This window comes from Peromyscus leucopus, chromosome 3, assembly GCF_004664715.2.
Source record: "Peromyscus leucopus breed LL Stock chromosome 3, UCI_PerLeu_2.1, whole genome shotgun sequence".
Classification (NCBI taxonomy): domain Eukaryota; kingdom Metazoa; phylum Chordata; class Mammalia; order Rodentia; family Cricetidae; genus Peromyscus; species Peromyscus leucopus.
In genome coordinates this window covers 138,779,953-138,801,700 of record NC_051065.1, presented here as the reverse complement: position 1 = coordinate 138,801,700, position 21,748 = coordinate 138,779,953, and the positions used below count along the sequence as shown (strand labels likewise).

At 43.4% G+C, this 21,748-nt stretch overlaps 1 protein-coding gene across 1 annotated transcript in view; it reads right to left on the bottom strand.

Annotated features, from left to right (window-relative positions):
* Positions 1-7,509, bottom strand: part of Dusp16 (dual specificity phosphatase 16) — an 84,692-nt gene extending 77,183 nt beyond the window's left edge. Inside the window, exon 1 of the mRNA XM_028894486.2 lies at positions 7,010-7,509. The gene's annotated coding sequence lies outside the window, so the exon portion shown is untranslated. The remainder of the gene's footprint in view (positions 1-7,009) is intronic.
* Between the last annotated feature and the right edge of the window lie 14,239 nt (positions 7,510-21,748).

The following is a 21,748-nucleotide window of genomic DNA, read 5'->3' as shown; positions in this document are numbered from 1 at the left end:
TTATGTATTAAACAAAACTAATACACACAAGACCTGGAATGTTGCTCAGTTGGTAGAGTGTTTGACTAGTATGCAAGAGGACGGAGGCTCAATGCCCAGGGCTGAAAATATACACCAAAATATGTTGTGGAATATTACTCTATGCAAAAGTTATGTTGCATTTGTTTATGCTGCTTTTGTTCAATGACATAAAGATGTTTTACATTTGTTTAACCTTGCCTGCCTAAGGCACCTGACTGGTCTAATAGAAAGCTCAATGGCCAATAGCTAGGCAGCAGAGGGATAGGAGGGCTGGTGAGCAAAGAGAATAAATAAGAGGAATCTACACTTGAGAGAAAGCGAGAACGAGGGAGAAGAAAGGGAAATGCCAGGGGCTAGCCAGCCAGGTAGCTGCTAGCCAGCCAAGCAGCCGCCAGACAGACAGACACAGAAGCAGGAAAAGTAGGACATACAGAATGAAAGAAAGGCAAAAAGCCCTGAGGCAAACCATAGATGAGGAGAAACAAGTTAATATAAGTTGTAAGAGCTAGTGGCACAAACCTACGCTAAGGCCGAGCATTCATAACTAATATTAAGTCTCTGTATCATGACTTGGGAGCTGGTTGGTGGCCCCAAAGAAAGCCTGTTACAAAAATAGATATATAATACAGACAAGTAGCATGTATCTCTCTACATGTATTCTCATAAATACTAAGGGGGAGGAGTGGACTATTAAAATTAATTACTCTGCTATATCAAAACATATATGGTGAACCTTTTTCCTATAAACTGTACCAATCAACTACCACTATCATACAGAGATACTATGTAAATATTTTCAAGGCACACAAGTTGGGTTAGTTTTTTGTTTTGTTTTAACTATTATTATTGTGTGTATGTGCACAAACACACACACAGTGTTCAGGCTTGTATGCCATGGTGTGCATAGAGACAAGAGGAAAACTCTATGGAGTGGGTTCTGGGGATCTACCTAACTCAGGTTGCCAGGTTTGCATGTATTTGGGATGACTATGCCCTTATCCAGTAGGCTATCTCAGGTTAGCTTTACTTACATAAACCACAGATCCCCAGCATTTATATCCACAAAGCTTTTCTAAATGAAGTACCTACAAGTCCAGCAATAGAGAGGCAGGGGCCAGATGATTGCTACAAGTTTGAGAATAGCCTAGACTACATAGCAAGTTCCAGGCCAGACCAGCCATAGTTACACAATGAGACCCTATCTAAAATTTAAAAATTCCTTTCCTGCCATAAAAGTTTCTTTCATATACTTATCTACAATGTGTCAGAATATGACCTTGAGAAAAGCTGGTTAAGTACACACAGAATAATTTTTGAGACATTTTTTCTTCCATAGAGAGATACACAGTAGAAACACTTTATGGAGAGCTAGAGAAGTGGCTCAGTGGTTAGGGGTACTTCCTGCTCTAGAAGGGGGCTGGAGATCAGTTCCCAGGACTCATGTCTGATGGTTCACAACCATCTATAACCCCAACTACTAACTCCACCCAGCTCCTGAGGATCTAGCCTCTTCTAGCCTCTTCAGTCACCTGTACACACAGCATCCATTCACACAAATGCACACACATACATAAACACGTAAAAATAAATTCTTTAAAAAAAAAAGAGGGACACTTCATAAATTTCTTTATCTTAATTTCAATTCTTTACCCAAATTTTAAAGGTGTAAAAAAAAGAAATGGGAAAGGGGATGCAATGTTTCTTACAGAATGCTTAAGCAAAATACAGTGACGTGGTGGCTTGTGTCTATAATCCCCAGCATTCCAGAGGCTGAGGGAGAATTGCTGTGAGTTCAAGGCCAGCCTTGAGTTGCAAGCTAGTCTGGGCTACAGTATTTTGACATTATCTTTTTAAAAAGAGGGGGGAAAAATCCATGGGAGCAACACCTGTAATCCATTATTTCAAAGGTACATGCAGCAGGATCACAGGTTCAAGCACAGCCTCAGCTACATATTGAGTTTTAGACCACCCTAAGTGATATGAGAACCTCTCTCAAAAAAAAATCATTATAATATCATAATCAAAATAAATTATTTAGAAGAACTGGGAATGAGATAAACATATATCTCACTTGGTGAAGTGCTTGCCTAGCATGTCTGAGGCCCTGAGTTCAATCTCTAGCACCACCCAAGGAGTGATGGTGAAGGCCTGCAATGCCAGCTCTTGAGGTGGGGGCAGAAGGATCAGAAATTCAAAGTCATCAATAACCTGGGACACATGGAATCCTGTCTGAATAAATAAAATGACTAAAATAATGACAGAAGACTAACTGGGAACTTCCTTAATCTTTTTTTTATTACCAGTCACCTGACGGGACTTTCCAAGTACTGTTTACTTGTTTGTTGTCCTTATTATGTTGCCCTACTGTCTTCTCCTATTCGACTGCAAGTTTCATAAGGGCAAAGACTTTTCAGTTAATAGCATTCAATCATAAATTTGCTGAATAAGCAGAAGGAAGAACAGTTACCATTCAATCCCCCTAGTTTCCCTGTTTCAACACACAGTATACACAGCCATCCATTAAGGTCAGGGTCAAATTTTATTATCTCTGAACTACATCCTTGAACTTTCCAATCTCTTTTCTTCTTACACAGTGAATCTGGTCCTTACCAACTGTCTGAGAACTGTTTATCTTCGTGTGCACACAAGTGTACCTTAAAATTCTTATAACCTTTCACTCCTTAAGGGCATAGACCTGGCCATCCATGTAAACAGGGTACTTTATCCAGGGGCATGGTGGTGCACACCTTTAAGCCTAGCACTCTGGAGCCAGAGGCAGACAGATCTCTGTGAGTTTGAGGTCAGCCAAATCTAAATAGTGAATTCCAGGCCAGCCAGAGCTACAAAGTAAGATCCTGCTTCAAGGGGGCTGGAGAGATAGCTCAGAGGTTAAGAGCACTGACTGTTCTTCCAGAGGTCCTGAGTTCAACTCCCAGCAACCACATGGTGGCTCACAACCATCTGTAATGGGATCTGGCACCCTCCTCTGTATACATAATAAATAAATAAATTAAAAAAAAAAGATCCTGCTTCAAAATTAAATGAAAAAATAAATAGCATGCCTTTAATGAATATTTTTGATTTGCATGTAAGTTAATTTGGAAATTTACCTAATAACTTCAACATTTTATCATTTATCTCTCCCAACTCAAAATAGGCCACGAAACTGTAGTGGGTCCTTCTATTTTAAACTTATCTCTGGGAATTAAGTTTTTATGCTTTCATATAGTTGTATAATCATGATAATCCATTCCCTCAACCCTAGATTGTATTTTTTATGTAACAACAACAACAATAATAAAAAACTGACTTTTTGGTGACATGAGACCTATGTAATTAACTGATACAATCAGGAAGGAGGTGACGTTTTATTATTTTCTTCTTTTGTTGAAACACCAATGGGTATTTTTCCACTTATGCCTCTTTCCTTTCATGCCAAGATGTATCCCATTTCCTCCTATATTGGTCATACCCTGGCAAGTTTCTTTTTTTGTGCCTGTCCTCAATGATCTGCCTTAGATCCTTCTTTGAACCACTCTTGTTTTCTCCAGTCATTTATTTGATTAAATTTCTAACCTATCTCAGTCAGACTGTGTTTAAGAATGACTTCTTAAAGTATAAGCCTGCTTCTTTACCTTCAACCAACCTTCATGACCCTTCCTTCACAAAGCCAATCCTTTATCTATCTAAATGAAAGAAATACATAAAAATAACAGATTACACAATAATCAGGGGGACATGACATCTGGCTTTGAAATATATGTAGCTCTGGGCAAGTTTTATGATTTTGCTTAAGCCAACATTAGTAAGAGTTTTCTTCTATGATGGTGAATATCAGTCTCACTTCTAAAATCTGATGAAGTTATCACTTTAAAGACAATCAAGCATCACGTATGTTTTGTTTCCTATGAGGCCTTCTTAACACATTCAATCTGTTGAAATATGTCATAAAACTTGTTTTCTATTACTCTTGGTTATCTTTTTAGGGCAATTTTAATCCAAGTGAGAGTTCCCTATATTAATCTACTTCAAGTTATGCTATCTTCTGTTGGAGAACTCAAAGCACTGAAGTGTCCAAAAATTATTAGTCCAGGTAAGACACAACAGAAAACTGTCTGTTGGAAATTCCAGGAGCACATGAGACCCCAGGATAAATTACACTAGTAAATTACAACAAATTTTATTTGGCAGAACTTTATGATTGGTTGAAAATAGAAAAGGCGGCCGGGCGGTGGTGGCGCACGCCTTTAATCCCAGCACTTGGGAGGCAGAGCCAGGCGGATCTCTGTGAGTTCGAGGCCAGCTTGGGCTACCAAGTAAGTCCCAGGAAAGGTGCAAAGCTACACTGAGAAACCCTGTCTCTAAAAACCAAAAAAAAAAAACCTCTCTAGCCGGGCGGTGGTGGCGCACGCCTTTAATCCCAGCACTCGGAAGGCAGAGCCAGGCGATCTCTGTGAGTTCGAGCCAGCCTGGCTACCAAGTGAGCTCCAGAAAGCGCAAAGCTACGCAGAGAAACCCTGTCTCGAAAAAAAAAAAAAAAAAAAAAAAAAAAAATAGAAAAGGCTTAATAATGGACACTTATATAAACTTGCTTCCTCAATATGTTAAGCCCATATAATGAAAATTCTATAAAATTCAATTTCCTAATTCAGGCAGTTATAGAAAAAAGCCTATTTTAAAATCTCAACATCATTCCTGCCCTTCTCTTACCTCTAGCCAAAGCTCTCCAAGCTTCTCAGACTTACTTTTTTTTAAGGGGGAGGGGAGCATGAGTTTACATCTGGGGCCTCACCTAACTCCAGCCCAGACCTACTCTTAAACTAGCTGAGCTCAGCCTCCTCTTTTCCAGTCCACAAATGAACTGTTGATGTGTAAGAACGGGTAGGGGACTAGGTTACCAAATCTTCCTTTTTGCCCCCTTCTCGATTACTATAACTAAGCCTTTGACCAAACAGACCAGGGGATTCACTAGTTCATTTCATATGAACATTTACATTTTGTAGGTACTCAATTACATTCACCAAGCTGAACCAAAGGGCAGGAACTTCCAAAGTGAACAGAGTAGGGGAGGGGGCAATGTGTACCCCTGTCCCTGGCCTTGTCCGTTATCATTTACCATCTAAAACACTCAAGTAAAATCAACACCATTTAAGACACCTATTTCACGTAAGTTGCTGACATACCAGAGATTAAAACAAGACAAAACAAAAACTGTAAATATCATTACCAACAGTTTATACTTTTTAAATATCAACTTATTCACTAATTACTAAAACCCTAAGCTTATTTCTAATTTTCTCTTCATGTGGGACTCTGATAAACACAAATTACTGCACCTAAAAACTAATTCAAGCTGCAGTTAATTAGCCTGAATTCGTACATAAGATGGTACATGTTAACAAAAAAAAAAATAACAACTTCCCACATTGTCTTCAAACACAGTAAAATTCCACAGCTTTATTTGTAAGACAAAGACAAAACCCTTTTGCAGTGCCTATTCACGTTTTGACTAAAACACACAGAGCCACAAATACTTCAGTCTTCAATTTATTTCTCCAAGCTGCTGGTCTTCACCAAATACAGAACTCTACACATCTTAATTATAGCCTCCCAAACTGTGCTCACCAATATATGTGATTGTCAAGTAATTAAAACGTAATTAACTGTTAGGCTTTTTTATCCTTCTCTTGAGATTTTACCTTTAAAAGTCTCTTCTTAAGGAGATGAAAAGGTGCAGGTCTTTTACGGAAGCAGTTGCCAAACCGTACGTCCCACAGAGTGGCTAAGGAGGCTTTTCCCCCTGACAGTCTATTTCCCAAATGGTTAGAAAGTCTTTTATGGATGGCAAATCACACACACACACACACACACACACACACACACACACACACACACAGACAAGAAACATACCTGGTCATTTTCGAAACAGGTTGGATAGGTTTGATTCACTTGTAAGAGCAGAGTATTTACTTATAATCTTTTGAAGCAAAGTGGCGGCCGGAGCACTGCGTAAATAAAAACTTCAGAGGTTTTAAAAGCCTCATCTTAACTCACTTCCCCTTGCTTCAAGGGGACGGCACAGCCAGCCCCACAGCAAATGAGATTATGCAACAGGTTTTTCCTCTCTAATCACGGGCTGATTAGAGGTGTGCGTTCTCCAAACAATCTGAGACACCCAGGACTTCAAAAACACCAAGGATCTTTGCAACCGACGTTTAAGAAAGTTCTTTCGAATCCTGCAGTAGCCATTCATTTGAAGATCTGCTTGTACTTTCCCCAAGTTTATGACCAGCTTTCTGTAGGAAATGAAGCCAGCACCCGCTCTACAAGAGTTTGCATACAGGTCCCCCTCGGTGGTTTGTTTTTTCCCCTTCTTACATGAAATACACAGACCGTCCGTTGTCTCCCCGTTTGTTTTTGCTTTTTATTTCTCACACTTTTACAGCTACTGTAAACCAAGAAGTCACCGAGGCACCGTCTTCCCCCCAACACGATGACGGGAGTCCCAGAATGAATCTCGAGGTTTGGGGGTGGGTTTTTTTTTGGGGGGGGGTGGAGGATGAGTTTGAGGAAGCGCCACCGCCACTCCCCAGGTGGCCTCGCTGCCTTCCCCTAAGGTGAAGCTGGGCTAATGGAAACCGTCAGGCCGGGGCCCCACTTGGCAGGCGTGTTGTGTAACCGTGAGGAGGAAGGCGGCAGCCGCTTCGCCCGCCCAGGTGCCTGCGCCCCGCGCCGGGGAGCTCGCTCGGCGCGGGGCGGCGAGGCCGGGACGCGGGGGACCCCGGAGCGGCCGTGCGCCCTGGGCGGCTCGGGCCGACCCCCAGCGCGGCCTACGCACCACCACCCCCGCCCGCCGCCCCGGGCTCCTCCGGGCTCCTCCGGGCTCCGGGCCGCCGGGGCCCGCCGGCCCCCGGGGGGAGCGCGCGGCGGCCGGCACGAGGTGCGGACGCGCCTCCCCGCCGGCCCGCGGCCCGCCGCGCGCACTTACTTGAGGGGCCGCCGGGCTCCAGGCTCGCTCGGAGGGGCGCGAGCGTTGTCACGGCGTCGCCGGGCCGTCGCCGCTCGCGCGTCCTCCTGGCCGCCGCCGCCGCGGCTTCTCCTCGGAGGGGTGGGCGGGGAGCTTCAGCGAGCGCCCGGGCGTTTGCAACTTTTCTTCACTTTCTCTTCCACCGCCCCCCGAGAAGGCAAGGCAAGGAAAGAGGGGGGAAAAATTTTAAAAGAAAAAAAAAATGTCGACAGGGATGAAGAAGTGGAGGAGGTAAAGTCGGGGGTCCGCGCGGGAAAAGTGGAGAGGGGGAGAGTAAATGGTTGAAAATGGCATGAAAGCCCCCCCCCAAAAAAAAAAAACCGGTGACACCCGCAGGAGGGGACCGGGGGGGCAGGGTGGGGGTTGGGGAGAGAGAAAGAGTCGCTGGTCAGGAAACTTCAAGCGCGGATGAGGTCATTGGTTTAAAAATAAAGAGATGGCGTCACTTGAAACCAATCCCAGTGAATGAACTCAGCGGAGCCCGGGGGGGAAAGGAGGAGACAGGCGAGGGCCGGGCGGGGGCGGGGGCGCCGGCGGCCGGGCGGGGCCGCGCCTCGCCCGCCCGCTCGCCCGCCCGCCCGCCCCTCGGCGCTCGTCCCCGCGAGCCGGCCGCTCGGGAAGCTGCGGGAGGAGGGCGCGGGTCACGTTCCCGGCCGACCCGGCGGCTCGCGGGCCGGGTCAGCGGCTTGCTGCGCCCGCCCGCCCTCGCGTGCGCGCGCCTCGGCGCTCCGGGTTCGCGGCCCTGGAGCGCGGGTCCGTCGTCCGCCCGCCCGCCCGCGCGCGCGCGGGGGCTCCTCTCCCCCGGCAGAGGAGGCTCCCCTGAGCCCCCCACGCTCGTGAAACGAGAACACGGTGATCTGAGACTGGGGCGATCGCTTTGTAAGAAGGTTCTGGAACCCGCAGTCCAGGGCTCTTCCCCTGGGAGGGAAGTTACAGGTACTTTAAGGGAAGTTGCACACGTGTTGTCAGACATTCACCTATGGCTCCGTCCTTAAGGAATGACCCCACACCGATGCCTCTTTTTACGGTAAATGCGGCCAAGAATTATTTAAAATCTCTTCTGCGGGCCCACCCCACCCACGAATAAATCAAATGTAATAAAAACTTTAAGGTGTTTGGGGGGCGGTAAGTCCCAGCACCCACGTGGCAGCTCACGACCATCGGTAACTCCAGTTCCAGGGGATCCCGTGCCCTGGACTGACCTCCGTGGACACCGAACATGCACGTGGTGCATAGACACACGTGCAGGCAAACACCCGTACACATAAAATATTTCCAACATCGGTAGGCAACACGGCATCATCTCTAAGTCACAGCAGAGTTCGCTTTCTCTCAGAGATGCAAGACCTAGCTGATTGAGCCTCCAAGTCTCTCGTGCTTTTCCCCCCTCTTCAAAGTAGCTTTGTTTTGAGACACGACATACTTTGGAAAACTAGAGATCTGAGGTGGCGACAACCCAGGACTCTCAGTCACTGAATAAAACAATCGAAGCTTTATTCCGGTGTTCTTTGAGCATTTGCGCATGAAGCTGCTTTTTCTAAGAAAGACTCACGTGGATATCATATAACAAAGATGAGATTAGTGATGGAAAAGCACACTTCGAGTGGACTGTCCCATGAGCCAGATTCCTGTGGAGGAAGAATTTACCCCCTCAAAACATGCCGTTTGCAGTGTGCTGAAGTGGGCACTCTGGCCCTTCAAGCCAGTATGTAGAGGTGCACCGATGTGGACATTGCCTAGGGCACCTTTTTAATCGGCAAAAGAACTAAGGAGCGAGTTTGGAGTGGATTAGAAAGAGTATACCGTTCGGATAGTCCTTTTAACCCTGCAACAAAGGTGCATCCGTTATGACTGGCAATCATTAATCACTTAAGGTAACCATTATGGAGTGTTCATCTTCCAGAGGAAGAAAAGGAACCCGTTTGGAGGCGAGGACGGCGGACGACTTCAAGCTGTGGGTGCCGCGTGGAGGAGGGGGCGCCTTTGACCCCGGGCCGACTTGAGTGGAGGGCGAGTGTCCGGCGGCTCTGTCCTCTCGTGGCCGGACGTGGTACTGCAGCTCCACGGAGCCGATGCCTTACCCACCTAAAAGCCGGATTTTGGAAGTTTGGAGGGCAGTGGCAGTCAGAGGCGTTGGGGCTTCTTGGAAGGAAGGCACAGAGGTGCGGAGCGTGGCTCTCGCCTGGATAAAAGACTCCCAAGAATTCGATGGTGCGTGCGGAAGCTCCAGTAGCTTTGCCGTAACTGACACATCTCCGAAGTTACTGGCTCTTCCTTCATTCATACAATTAAATCGTAGTGTCTTCCCTGCGTGTGGTGGGTGCTGTGAGAGCCATTCTGGGGCGTCTTCTCCGGATATGATCTAACTAGAGATAAGACATGGATTAAAGGTGGAGGCAGCCTCAACTACCGAATGAGATCATTTCTGAAAAATAAAAATAGAGCCTGGCATGGTGGTACAGGCCTTTAATCTCAGCCAGCAGATCTCCTGAGTTCAAGTCCAGCCTGGTCTACATTTGGAGTTCCAGGCCAGACACAGCAACATTTTAATACCCAGTCTTAAATAACAATAACAAATAAATGGAAAAGAGCCTAGAGGAAAAAAAGAGGTGAGAGATGTAAGAGTAATTTGCGGGAGTGGGAGGGGGCAGGTGTTGAGACAGGTTCTAGATATGTAGCTATGGATGTCCTGGAATTCACTCTGTAGACCAGGCTGGCCTTGAACTCACAGAGATCTGCCTGCCTCTGCCTCCCGAGTGTTAGGATTAAAGGGGTGCACTACCATGTCCAACTGTGATTTTTTTTTTTAAGGGAAATCATCTCAGGAACAGTTCAGACCTCCTAAGAGAATAATTAAGGTTTAGTTTGTGGTAAAAGACTCAGTGAAAAGACTATTTTTTATTTTTGCTTTCTAAGACAGGTTCTCCCTCTGTGGCCCAAACTGGTCTGGAACTCACTATATAGCCCAGTTTGGTCTCAAACTCATCACAATCCTCCTGCCTCAGCCACCTGAGCACTGGGTTATAGATATGAGCCACCATGCCTTCCATGAAAGGACTATTTTACAGGAAATATGGGATAAATGAAGACATGGAAGTTAAATGGATAACGTGTGTTCAGGTGACAAAGGAGTGGACCCTCCCCATAGTCAGAGACTTGGCTTTTGGCAATTGGATATGAGGTCAAATTAAAGATATTCAGAGGTACATAATAGAAGCACTTGAATGTTAGGATAAACACTAGACCAGCAGGGTAAAGAAAAACCATTGAACAAATTTACTTTACTGAAGAGTACATTTCTCCACTCCTCCTCCTTCACTGGACACACACACACACACACACACACACACACACACACAGAGAGAGAGAGAGAGAGAGAAGAGAGAGAGAGAGAGAGAGAACAAGCATGAAAACTTTTTAATTCCATTACAGTTTCATCAAAGAATATTTACCTCTTGGTTGTTGCTGTGTTGAAATCAGAGTCTCAGGTACCAGAGACTAACCTCAAACTGAAGATAACCTTGAACACCTGAGCCTCCACATCGAGAGAACTGTAGGAGTGGGCCACAATGTCCAGCAAAGAATATAAACTTTTAAAGCATAAGTTAATAAAACGTGAAAAAATGTATAAGATGTAAGCTCTAATTATAAGATTTTCATGAAAAATATTTAACCTGATTGGAAGAACTAATATAGTAGTATTTAAAAAGTATAGTGAAGATATCAATTCTCCAAAATGACCTACAAAATTAAAACAATTCCCAACAAAATCCCAGAAAGAGTTAACAAGCTTAAACTAAAACAGTGCCCAACACATACAGGACTGAGTTAGTGTTGGATTCCCAAAAGGCCAACAAAGAACTCAAACTCTTAGGATACCAGCAAAACAGGCTCCAAGATCTTACAATCCGATAACATGCAAGAAACTGTTTCACTTCAGTACATGTCAGTTTAGTGTTGTTCTTAGCATAAAATAGGAGCACCAAAATATTTAGTTGGAATTAAATATGGAAAGCTATGACATATACCTGTTTTTTGTTTTTAAAAAGTCAAGACAGGTGGATTTTGAGAGTTTTAGACCAGCTTGAGCTTCAAAAGGAGACCCCATCTCAGGGAAACGAAGGAAGGGAGAAATGTTCCTTTTTTTTTTTTTTTTTTTTTTTTTTAATGTTCTGGTCTGGCCAGTGTAATGGTACACAGATAATTCTGGCACTCAGGAAGCTGTGGCTGGGCCAGCCTGATGGTTCAGCAGGTAAAAAGCCTGCTGACCAGAGTTCCATCCTGGGACCCACAAGGAGAGAGTGGGCTTCTGATTTCCATTTGTCTTCTGGTCTCCATACCCGACATGTGGCATATGTGTGCACACTCATCACATACATACACAATAAAACACTTTAAAAGAGACCGAGGCAAGACGGTTGAGAGTTAGAAGCCAACCTATGCTACAAAGGGAGACCCTGTCTCCAGCAACAAACAAACAAAACCCAGTGCAACTGTCCCCTTCACGAAGATGGGCTCTGTAAAGACTATTGACTCTGTCTTTGGCTTAACAGGGAACTGGCAGAGGGTGGTTTCACAGAAAGCAGTCTTGCAGTCCTGAGATTTCAGTGAGTTAGAAATAGAAAAGCATGGAAAGAGCAAGGTACCATTCTTTCAAAAAGCTTGAGAAAAAACAGGATAATATCCACTAAAATACAGGGGTGTAACATTCAAACTCTACAGTCATAGTGATCTGACAGCCTACCTAACCTTCTTCTTGCTTCTCTGGGTTTTTGTTGTGTGTTTGTTTGCTTTTACATTTATTTATATAGTAGGAGTGTACCATGGTACACTTGTAAAGGTCAGAGAAAAAAAAGTACTGTTGGAGAAATGGAGGGAAAGTGTGTTGAAACAGAACATTTGACTTCAATAGTATACAGTCTGGAAAAAACATTTGGGAGCTAGATTACATTAGGATCCAGCCAAAGAATTTACATGTTGTAAGTAGCTGAAAAAGATAGGAATTTTTATCATAAAACAATATATATAAATTTATTTTCATTATAAAACTATACATATACATTATAGAAAGCAAATTATACACAGTGTAAAGAAGAAAGTAAAAATCTTTATTGCCACAGTCCAGCTGCAGCCTGGGTTCAGGTCCTGATGGGTAAGGGGCATCGACATGAAGAAATGAAGTGTCCAACCACCAGATGAGTTTCACACAAGTGACGGCCCAGAATAGCCCCAGACATCTTTATTTATACATCAAAAACAAGCATGTTTTTCCAGTGCTAACAAACAAGTTTTTCCCATCCTCCAAACTTTAACCTCTGGCAAAAACAAATATGTCAAGTATGTTTTTCCCTACCTATATATCAAAACATCCTTAAACTAAAAACACTTATCATTTTGTTAGGTTGGCCAACTATCAAGCCAGGTAAATCCCATCTTTACAAAACTAAAAGATGATTGACATAGGCACACTTTTCAAGAACAGCAATATCGTCCGAAACACATTTACAGAAATAGGGGTGGTCTGCCTCAGATCCTGTCAGCACTAAATCAGGTCAGCTCCCGGGATCTGAAATAACAGCTGGCATCCCCAGACAAGAAACCTTGAGTAGCATCAGCTCCCAAAGAATTTTAGGGGACAATATTCTAGAAAAAAATGGGGTTTCCAGGAATGATCACATCTGTCCCATGCATGATTGACAAAATGATACTAAAACCACCAAGAGAATCACCAATATTACAGGAGAAAATAGCGTGCAGGCCACACGGTCCCAGCGGCATTCTGCGCTGTCCCAAAGCCCACTGGTCTTTCGAGTGAGACTAGCCCTATGGAATTTTGCCTCATCTGGAGACCCGTTGGACAAGCACTCATATACTGGTCCAAAACTAGGCCACAAGGCTCCCAACACTTTTTCACCTGGTCTGGTGGCCTTTAACTATAAGCTCAGCACTCAGTAGGTGAGGCAAGAGGATTAAAATGAGGTTGAGACTAGCCTGAGCTACATATCAAGATTCTATTTCAAAGAAGGGGGAAGGGATCACCTCATTCAATGATTACTTGAGAAAAAAGAGAAAGCTTTTTTATTGTTACATCTTTTAGTGCCATGTTTTCTGTCTCCTCCTCCAACTTTATTGATGCATTATTGACAAATATTGATGTATCCAACCGTCTTATTAAATAAGAAACACAGAAACAATGTAAAAGAGAAAGCCGAGAGGTCAGAGCTCAGAGCTAAAATCTCACCCTTCCTCCTTCTGTCCCAGCTTCGCGAAAAGAGACCTACTTCCTGTCGGTTCGTTTTTTTATAGTATGTTGTTCTGCCTTCTCATTGGTTGTAAACCCAAACACATGACTGCCTCGTCACTGTCTGAATGTACAGCCCCCTAGGTCTTAAAGGCATATGTCTCCAATGCTGGCTATATCCCTGAACACACAGAGATCTTATGGGATTAAAGGTGTGTGCCACCACCGCCACACTCTTGCTATGGCTCTAATAGCTCTGACCCCCAGACAACTTTATTTATTAACATACAATCAAAATAATAATTCAGTACAATTAGATTACCACCACAGACATATATAAATTATATACATTCAAGGTATACAGTGTCATGGCTTGATAAATGTAGGCATTGGAAATGATTACTATAACCATCTATCACCACATATTACTAGCATTCCCTTTCATGATATTTTGCTTTTCTTCTTTTTTAATTATTTAACATAGTCATTTATTATAATATTCATAATAAAGTTTACAAATATGTGGAAAATACTAAGTAATTTATCTTTTTTCTTTTAAGGATTTTTTAGTGTGAATGAGTGTTTGCCTGCATGTATAAATGTGCACTACATACATGGCTCATAGGTCAAAGGAGGGCATCGTATTCCCTGGAACTGGAGTTACAGATGTTTGTGAGCTTCCTTGTGGATACTAGGAAATGAATCTGGATCCTCTTCAAAAGCAACCAGGGCTTTAAACTGCTGAGCCATCTCTTCAGCCCTAAGTAACTTATCTTTTATGCAAAAATTTGTCTCTAAAGTGGAACTGCTTATTTGAGATGGTCCTATTACTAGTTTTAGTTCCCAAGGCTAAAGCAAGCAAATTTAAACTAAACATTTATGGACTGCAATAGTTTTTACCTTATTTTGTATCTTGTCCTGTAATTTCAACATCTATCGTAACAATTTTCTCCTTTTTCTCTTAATAGAATAAGTTTTTTAATTTCTGTAGAAAATAGTTCTATTGTCACACTATCCAAAGATGATTTGTGGGGACATTTGAGTGTCTCATCCATCTTAAAAGTGTCGAGACAGCTGGGTAAGAGTAGAGTTGGAGCCGCCTTAGTCTGACCAAAGCACATTGGAGAAACTAGGGGAGGGAATGAGGAAGACAGGGACCCCATGTTGGACGACGGCAACAACTCAGGTGTAAGTCAAAAAGAGGCGAGGCTGATGCAGGGGCGATGGACATGGAAAGAAAGGGACAAACCCAGGACACAGTGCAGGGGAGGCCTGAGGGGACTTGACGATACACACTATGGAAAGTCATGAAGATGAGTAATCAAAAATCTCAACTTCAGCAGTTTGCATAGGCCTCCAATTCCTCATCCAATAAAGGGAGTGAAGAAATGTGGGAGGAGTCAATGGATGACATATAAAATGCTGAGCAAAACAGCAAGAATGCATTCTTATTAAATAGTAGCTGTGAAGTTGGGCAGTGGTGGTGCAGGTCTGTAATCCCAGCACTCAGGAGGCAGAGGCAGGTGGATCTCATGAGTTCGAGGCCAGCCTGGTCTACAGAGTGAGATCCAGGACAGCAAAGGCTACACAGAGAAACCCTGTCTAAAAATAAATAAATAAAATTAGTTGTTACTGTTACTATAGATGTTGAAACCCGATGACAAATTAGGAATAAAATTTAGGGGCAGGAACTATGACTCAGTGGTTAAGAGTGCTTACTGCTCTTTCGGAGGAGAGTGCCATGTACTGCCTTTAACTCTAGTTCCAGGAGTCTCTTCCATTCAACTTCTTTGAAGGCAATAGTTCTCAACTTGTGGATCTCAAACCCTTTGGGGGTCAACGATCTTTTCACAAGAGGTCACCTATGAGCATCAGAAGGCACAGATATTTACATTATGATTCATAACAATAGCAAAACTACAGTTATGAAGTAGCAATGAAAATAGCTTTATGGTTGGACCACAATATAAGGAACTGCATTAAAGGGTTTCATCATTAGGAAGGTTGAGAACCACTGTGTTAAGGGCACTTGTTATTTTATTGGTATACCTGGAAAATCCAAATTATTCTGCTAATTAGCGCTCTCTCTCTCTCTCTCTCTCTCTCTCTCTCTCTCTCTCTCTCTCTCTCTGTGTGTGTGTGTGTGTGTGTGTGTGTGTGTGTGTGTGCACGTGTGTGCACGCGCAGGTGCCTGTGGAGGCAAGAGGTCAACAATGGTGTCTTCCTCAACTGCTGTTCACCCTATTTGGGGAGACAAGGTCTCTCACTGGACCTGATTCAGTTAAGCTGGCTGGCCAACAAGCTCCAGGGATTTGCCTGTTACCACCTCCCCAGTACTGGACTTTGAGATGCATATATCCAGCATTTTGGGTTTGGTTTGATGTGCTCATGTGTACATCAAATGTGTGCTTGTGCACCCTTCAGTGACATGATTAGTGAGTTGAAGTCAAAGGTTAACTTCCAGGATTGGTTCTCTCTTATCACCAGAAGTCCCAGAGATTGAACTCCGATCATCAAGCTCATACATCAAGCACTATTTGCCCACTGAGTCATCTCGTTGGCTTGCACCAATGCTAGGAGCCCAGACTCGGGTCTTCATTCTTGCAAAGCAAAGCAAGCACTTTTCCAACCTCCCCGACAATTAGAAATTGTAATTCCCTTTGAAAATGTAAATCTTTCCTTGTAACCTAGCATAGTTCAGTGCCTGAAGACAAAGACATAAACCTTTTAGAACAGTGTTCTACTTCCTACACTATTTCCTACACAGAAAATGCCAGGAAAGTTAACCCCTGCTTTGTCCCTCTGCTTTGCAGGTCCTGATTAAGCAAACAACGAATGGGCAATTCTACGTTGAAAATTTTTATACACTTTCCTAAGATTTTTTTTCTTCTGATGTAATCTGATTCTGCTTCATGTTATGGAGTAATCTTTTTGTACACTGTGAAGATATGGCTTTGCCAAGGTACCTTCTTATTGGTTTAACAAAAGGCTGACTGGCCAATAACTAGGCAGGAAGAGGTTAGGCAGGAGAGCCAAACTGAGAGGATGCTGGGAAGAAGAAGAGCGGAGTCTCAGGAGTCATGAGGCAGATGCAAAGCATGCCATGCTGAAAAAGGTGCCACCCTGTGGCAGAGGGTAGATAAAAAATATGGATTAATTTAAGTTGTAAGAGCTACTTAGTAACAAGCCTAAGCTATTGGCCCATCATTTATAATTAATAATAAGTCTCTGTGTGGTTATTTGGGAGCAGGCTGGTGGGACAGAGTTGACTAGTGATCCCAATGAAAACCTCCTACAGCTTCATACCAAAATATTTGCAACCAAACACAATGAATGTTAACTAACTACAAATCTCTAAAGAAACAGTGATCTCAGTAGACCTTGTCCAGCAAGGGAAAGAAAGCTGTAACACGAATTTCTAAATGGTCTTTTAATTAAAAAAAAAAAAAAAAACTCAGACCAGATATTGAGGTGAAAGCTGAAAGGTCAGAGAAGCAGAGCACTCCTCAGCCTGAAAAGCTTTAGTTCCTGTCTCCTCATGCCTTATATAGTGCCTTATATACCTTTATCCACCCACCCATATCATTTTCTGTCTCAACTTTCCTAGTGCTGGGATTAAAGGCATGTGACTCCCAAGTATTGGGATTAAAGAAAGGTGTGTGCCACCACTGCCTGGCTCTGTTTCTCTCCTAGACTGAGTCAATCTCATGTAGTCCAGGGTGGCTTTGAATTCACGGAGATCCAGATGGATCTCTGCCTCCTGAGTGCTAGGATTAAAGGTGTGTTCCACCACTGCCTGGCTTCTATATTTAATTTAGTGGCTTATTCTGTTCTCTGATCTTCAAGCAAATTTATTAGGGTACACAATGTATCAACACAATGTTTTTGTTGTTGTTTCTTTTTTGGGGTGTTTGTTTTTGTTTTGTTGTTGTTTTGGGCTTTTTTTTTTTTTTTTTTTTGAGACTGGGTTTCTCTATGTAGTTTTGGTGGCTGTCCTAGATCTCGCTCTGTAGACCAGGCTGGCCTCAAACTCACAGAGATCTACCTGGCTCTGCCTCCCGAGTGCTGGGATTAAAGGTGTGCGCCATCAGCCATTCATTTTTATAAATGATGATGTTGTTTCTGAGACTAATCTGCCCTACAGATGCACCATGGGCTTCACCATTACAGCACATTTCTTTGAACAGCCCCTCAACAGCAATGTTTTCAGTTCAGCTTCAGTTGACTGATTAATGAACAGCAGAGTCTGTCCTCAGACAGGTGAAAAATATCAGGTTACAAGGCAGATCGTGTAAATATATCAGAGGTGGGTTCCCCCGCCAAAAAAAAAAAAAAAAAAAGAAAAAGAAAAAAAGAAAGGGGAGGGTAAAAGGCCTTGAATACTATTTTAGGAACGCCAAAGATTCAGACCCTTGTAATTAGCAAAGTACCAACTTCGATGCCTTTGGGTTTCACTCTAGAATTCAGTATTTCTATCCTTTGAGTTCCTTTGCTTCAAGTAATATAGATGCACTCAAGACAATGTTAGACAAATCTGCAGTGAAATGTTAATACTTGATGCAGTTTTCAAGTGGCTGGGAGGCTGGCTTAGCATGAGATCAAAGGGGAACTGGCTTGAGAAACCAGGGCAGGACAACGCTACATTGTTTCATATCTTTGGGAAGAAGAGAAGACAGTCAACAAGTATCAAGTAGCTATGGCCCAGCACTGTTTCTGCTCCCATCTCACTTAATTCCCACAGCAATCCGAATGCATCGTCTTTCTTAGCCTCACTTTAAACTTGAAGAATTAAGGCTCTGAACAGAAGCAGGAGCTCACAATCCAAGTGAGGCCCGTCCACACCTTCTCCACCTCCATCAGCTGCTCTTCCTTGCTTCCAGCTACAAAGTAAGGGACTTGAGTTAGCCTCTGAGCTCCTCAAGTTCTAACTGTGTGCATGGCCTTTGTGGTTGAGAAGAAAACGGAAGACAGGGAGGGGCCTTGCCATGGGATGGGACCTCTTTTTCTCTTACCTAGAAAGCACAGCACTTACCTGTACGTTTTGATTCTCCGTCCCTATGAAAGGACAATACTGCTATTGTTCCCACTACAATAACAACGGGTGCTTCGTGCCTGCAATCCTTGTATTCAGGAGGCTGAAGCAAGAGCATCACTCTTCAACTGAGGCCAGGCTAGGCTACATGATGAGTTTTAAGTCAGCTTGGGCTGTAGAGTGAGACCCTGTCTCCAAACATGTAACCGGGAACACACACATCAATTTAAAGATACTTTCCTGGTTTCTCCTTTCTGTGGACCTTTTTAAAATGAATGTTCATTTCAAAAAACAAATCAAGCAACATTTATTGATGATACTTTATTGTGTCTTCTAGTTATAGTATGAGGCTTTGTCAGGCAGTAAAGCAGTATAAGATATAGTCTGAAACTACAGCTAGCTGAGAAGCACGCTACCTTGAAAAGATACATGTACAGTGCAATACTGGACTGAATGGTCCAGACAACAAGCACTCTATGAGTACAGAGAAAGGGGAACCGGAGGGAGGCTAAAAAAAAAAAAAAAAATCCATGAGAACGGGGACAGAGTGCCGTTCACCTTGCACTGTGGGCTAGGCTCTCTTGGCCTTCTCTGTATTGTGAAATCCTGGCATGAACCTTTCACATAGTTCAAACACTCTGGGCTGTGCGAGTTGCAGTGCTGTCCTTCATATCACGTCATCTAAATGCCACTTCATCTTTATTGGCACTCTTGGGAGGGTAAAACCCCAGTGGTATGCAAACACCGTCATGGTTAATTGCTTCAAGCCATGGGAAGTTTCGTGCAGAACCAGTTTCTCAATGGGACAAATGTTGTGTCAAGGTGTAAGGAGCTTGAGAAACTGTTAGAGGCAAAGCCTGCTGTGGCAAGAACCAGATTTAAATGGGGGCACTTCCTTGTCTGTACCAGCAAGGGTCAGTCTCTGGCCCTCCACCTGCTCTTCAGCCCTTTGACTCCTGGCCCTTGTCTCCCAGAAGGAACTACTTAGTCAAGCTGTTCTGCATCTATTCACTCTCATATTTCAATCCATTGATAAGATGCTAGATATGAAAATTTATTCCAAAATTCTGGACCCCCTCCCTTAGAAAACTAAGCATCAAATCCTACCTTAAATATAATATGGGAATCTGATCCCAAAAGATGACGTGACATAAAGTAGTCACCATATGTTTAGTGTGTGTTCTGAAACAATACTAGATTTAAAGAATATTTCCCAAATTATTTTAAGATAAAATCAACACACAAGAAACAGTAACTAGGTGCATCCATCAGAGTATTACCATCAAGTGCTAAATTAAGAGTAAATAGAGCCCAGTGTAGTGGCTAATGTTGCATTCCCAGCATTTAGGAGGCTGAAGCAGGAGGATGGCAAGTTTGAGGCAAGCCTGAACTATATAGCAAGACCCTGTCAAAAATAAGTTTAAAGAGAAAGAAAGAAAAGAAAAAGAGGAAGGGTAATGGGTTTAGTGAAGTGATAAGGAAAAGTTTCATGGAGACAAGGATTAGAATTGGCATTATAGAACTGGAAGAATTTGGACAGTCAGAGAAGAGAAATTATGACATTCTAAAAATGAGGAAAACCACACTGGAGGCAAGAACAATGGAATGTACATGCATGAAAAATGGAAGTCATCAGCCTATCTTGGGGAGGGTGGTGTGAGGCTGGACTTAGCAAGAATTCGTGGGAATGACCATGTAAATGAGACTAATCCAGGGGCTGGGGAAGCAGTGTTTGCTTAGCATGTGTGAGGCCCTAGGTTCCATTCCACAGTACCACATGCACCAACATGATGTGCTCATGCCTGAATACTAGCAACTGGAAGGTGGTGGGTGGCAGGAGGATCAGAAGTTCAATGTCAATCTTGGCTACAGAGGGAGTTTGAGGCCAGGATCCTTGTATCCAAAAAAAAAAAAATCTGATTCATTAAAAAACAAAGTAAACATGTAAGTGCTGGTTATATTCCACTGGGTCTCTTGCCACGAAGTAACAACAGCTTAACCTGTTAAAGTTTACAGTGTTCCAGATACTATGTTAAGCACTTCACTAATATTAAATCTCCCATCCTCAATACAGAAAAAGGTAAGTCCAGAGAGGTCAAGGAATTTGCTCCGGGTCACAGAGTTAGTAAGTAGAAAAGTCTGAGAGTAAGCCAAGTGAGTCATTTCAAACATGGAGTCTGAGCACAATACTAAATTGCCTCCACACATATTATCTCATTAAATCCTCTGTGACACAGGCATCGTTATCCTCATTTGGCAAATGAGGATCCAAGACACCAGGAGTCAACCAATTACTCAAGGTCATTCCACTGAATACAGGGCTACAATTTGAAAGCAGCTCTATTGCAAACCCATAAACTTTCCATTACAATATAGCCGCCTGGCAAAGGTACTGTCCAGATAGGATCAAGTTATGGAAAATTCTGACAGGCCAAGAAGAGCAAGCAGCCTGGACAGGAACAGGGAAGAACGTCAGGGTTTTGAACAGGCATGATTAGATTAATGAGGGTCAGTCTAGGTCTAGCCTCAGCTGGTCATAGGAAATGGGCTCAGGGACAGGGCAGAGAAGACACTAGATAATATCATAGATGGTAAGAACATCAAAATGGGCAAGGAAGAGAGAAAGACAGAAACAGGATCAAAATGGGTCACAGGAAATCAAATGAGGGAGGGATATACACAAGCCTAGCTGACATTAGAAGTGGTAAGTATGTAGATGTGGACAAGAAGGAGGAACAGAAACAAGATCAAAATGAGAAAGAAAATCTGATTGTCTTTGGGGCTCACTGGTTGAGAGCAAAAGCCACCAAAGCGGACTTTGAGTCTAAATGACTCAGTGGGTTACTGACGAAGACAGAGACGTCATACAAGGACCTGGTTTGCAACAACAACAACAAAAAATTGTTTCTAAACATGTTACAATCTGGGCCTGAAAGCACTGGCTGCTCTTTCGGAGGACCTGGGTTCGATTCCCAGCACCCACAGGGCAGCTATGAATGATGACATAACACCAATGCACATAAAATTAAATTAAATTTAAAAACATGTTACAATCTGTTTTCTAAAACAATGGCCTACCGGACTAATCAATAGGTAGTTCAGGGATGCAGGTTGGGGGTTTGAGATCAGGTAGAGAGCAAAAGCTAGAGAGCAGAAGTTGTCAATCACAGCTGACCAGAAAAAGCTATCCAATAGCCAGGGAAGAAGCAGCCAGGAGTACACCAAGCCCTGGATTCAATACACTGGTCAGGTCAGCTAGCGCCTATAATCAGGAGCTGGGGAGGTGAAGCTGTAGGATCAAGAATTCAGTGTCAAGGCTGGAGAGATGGCATAGCAGTTAAAATCTGGCTGCTCTTCCGGAGGACCTGGGTTTGATTGCCCCCAGGACGAACGTGGCCACTGACAATCATCTATAACTCCAAATCCA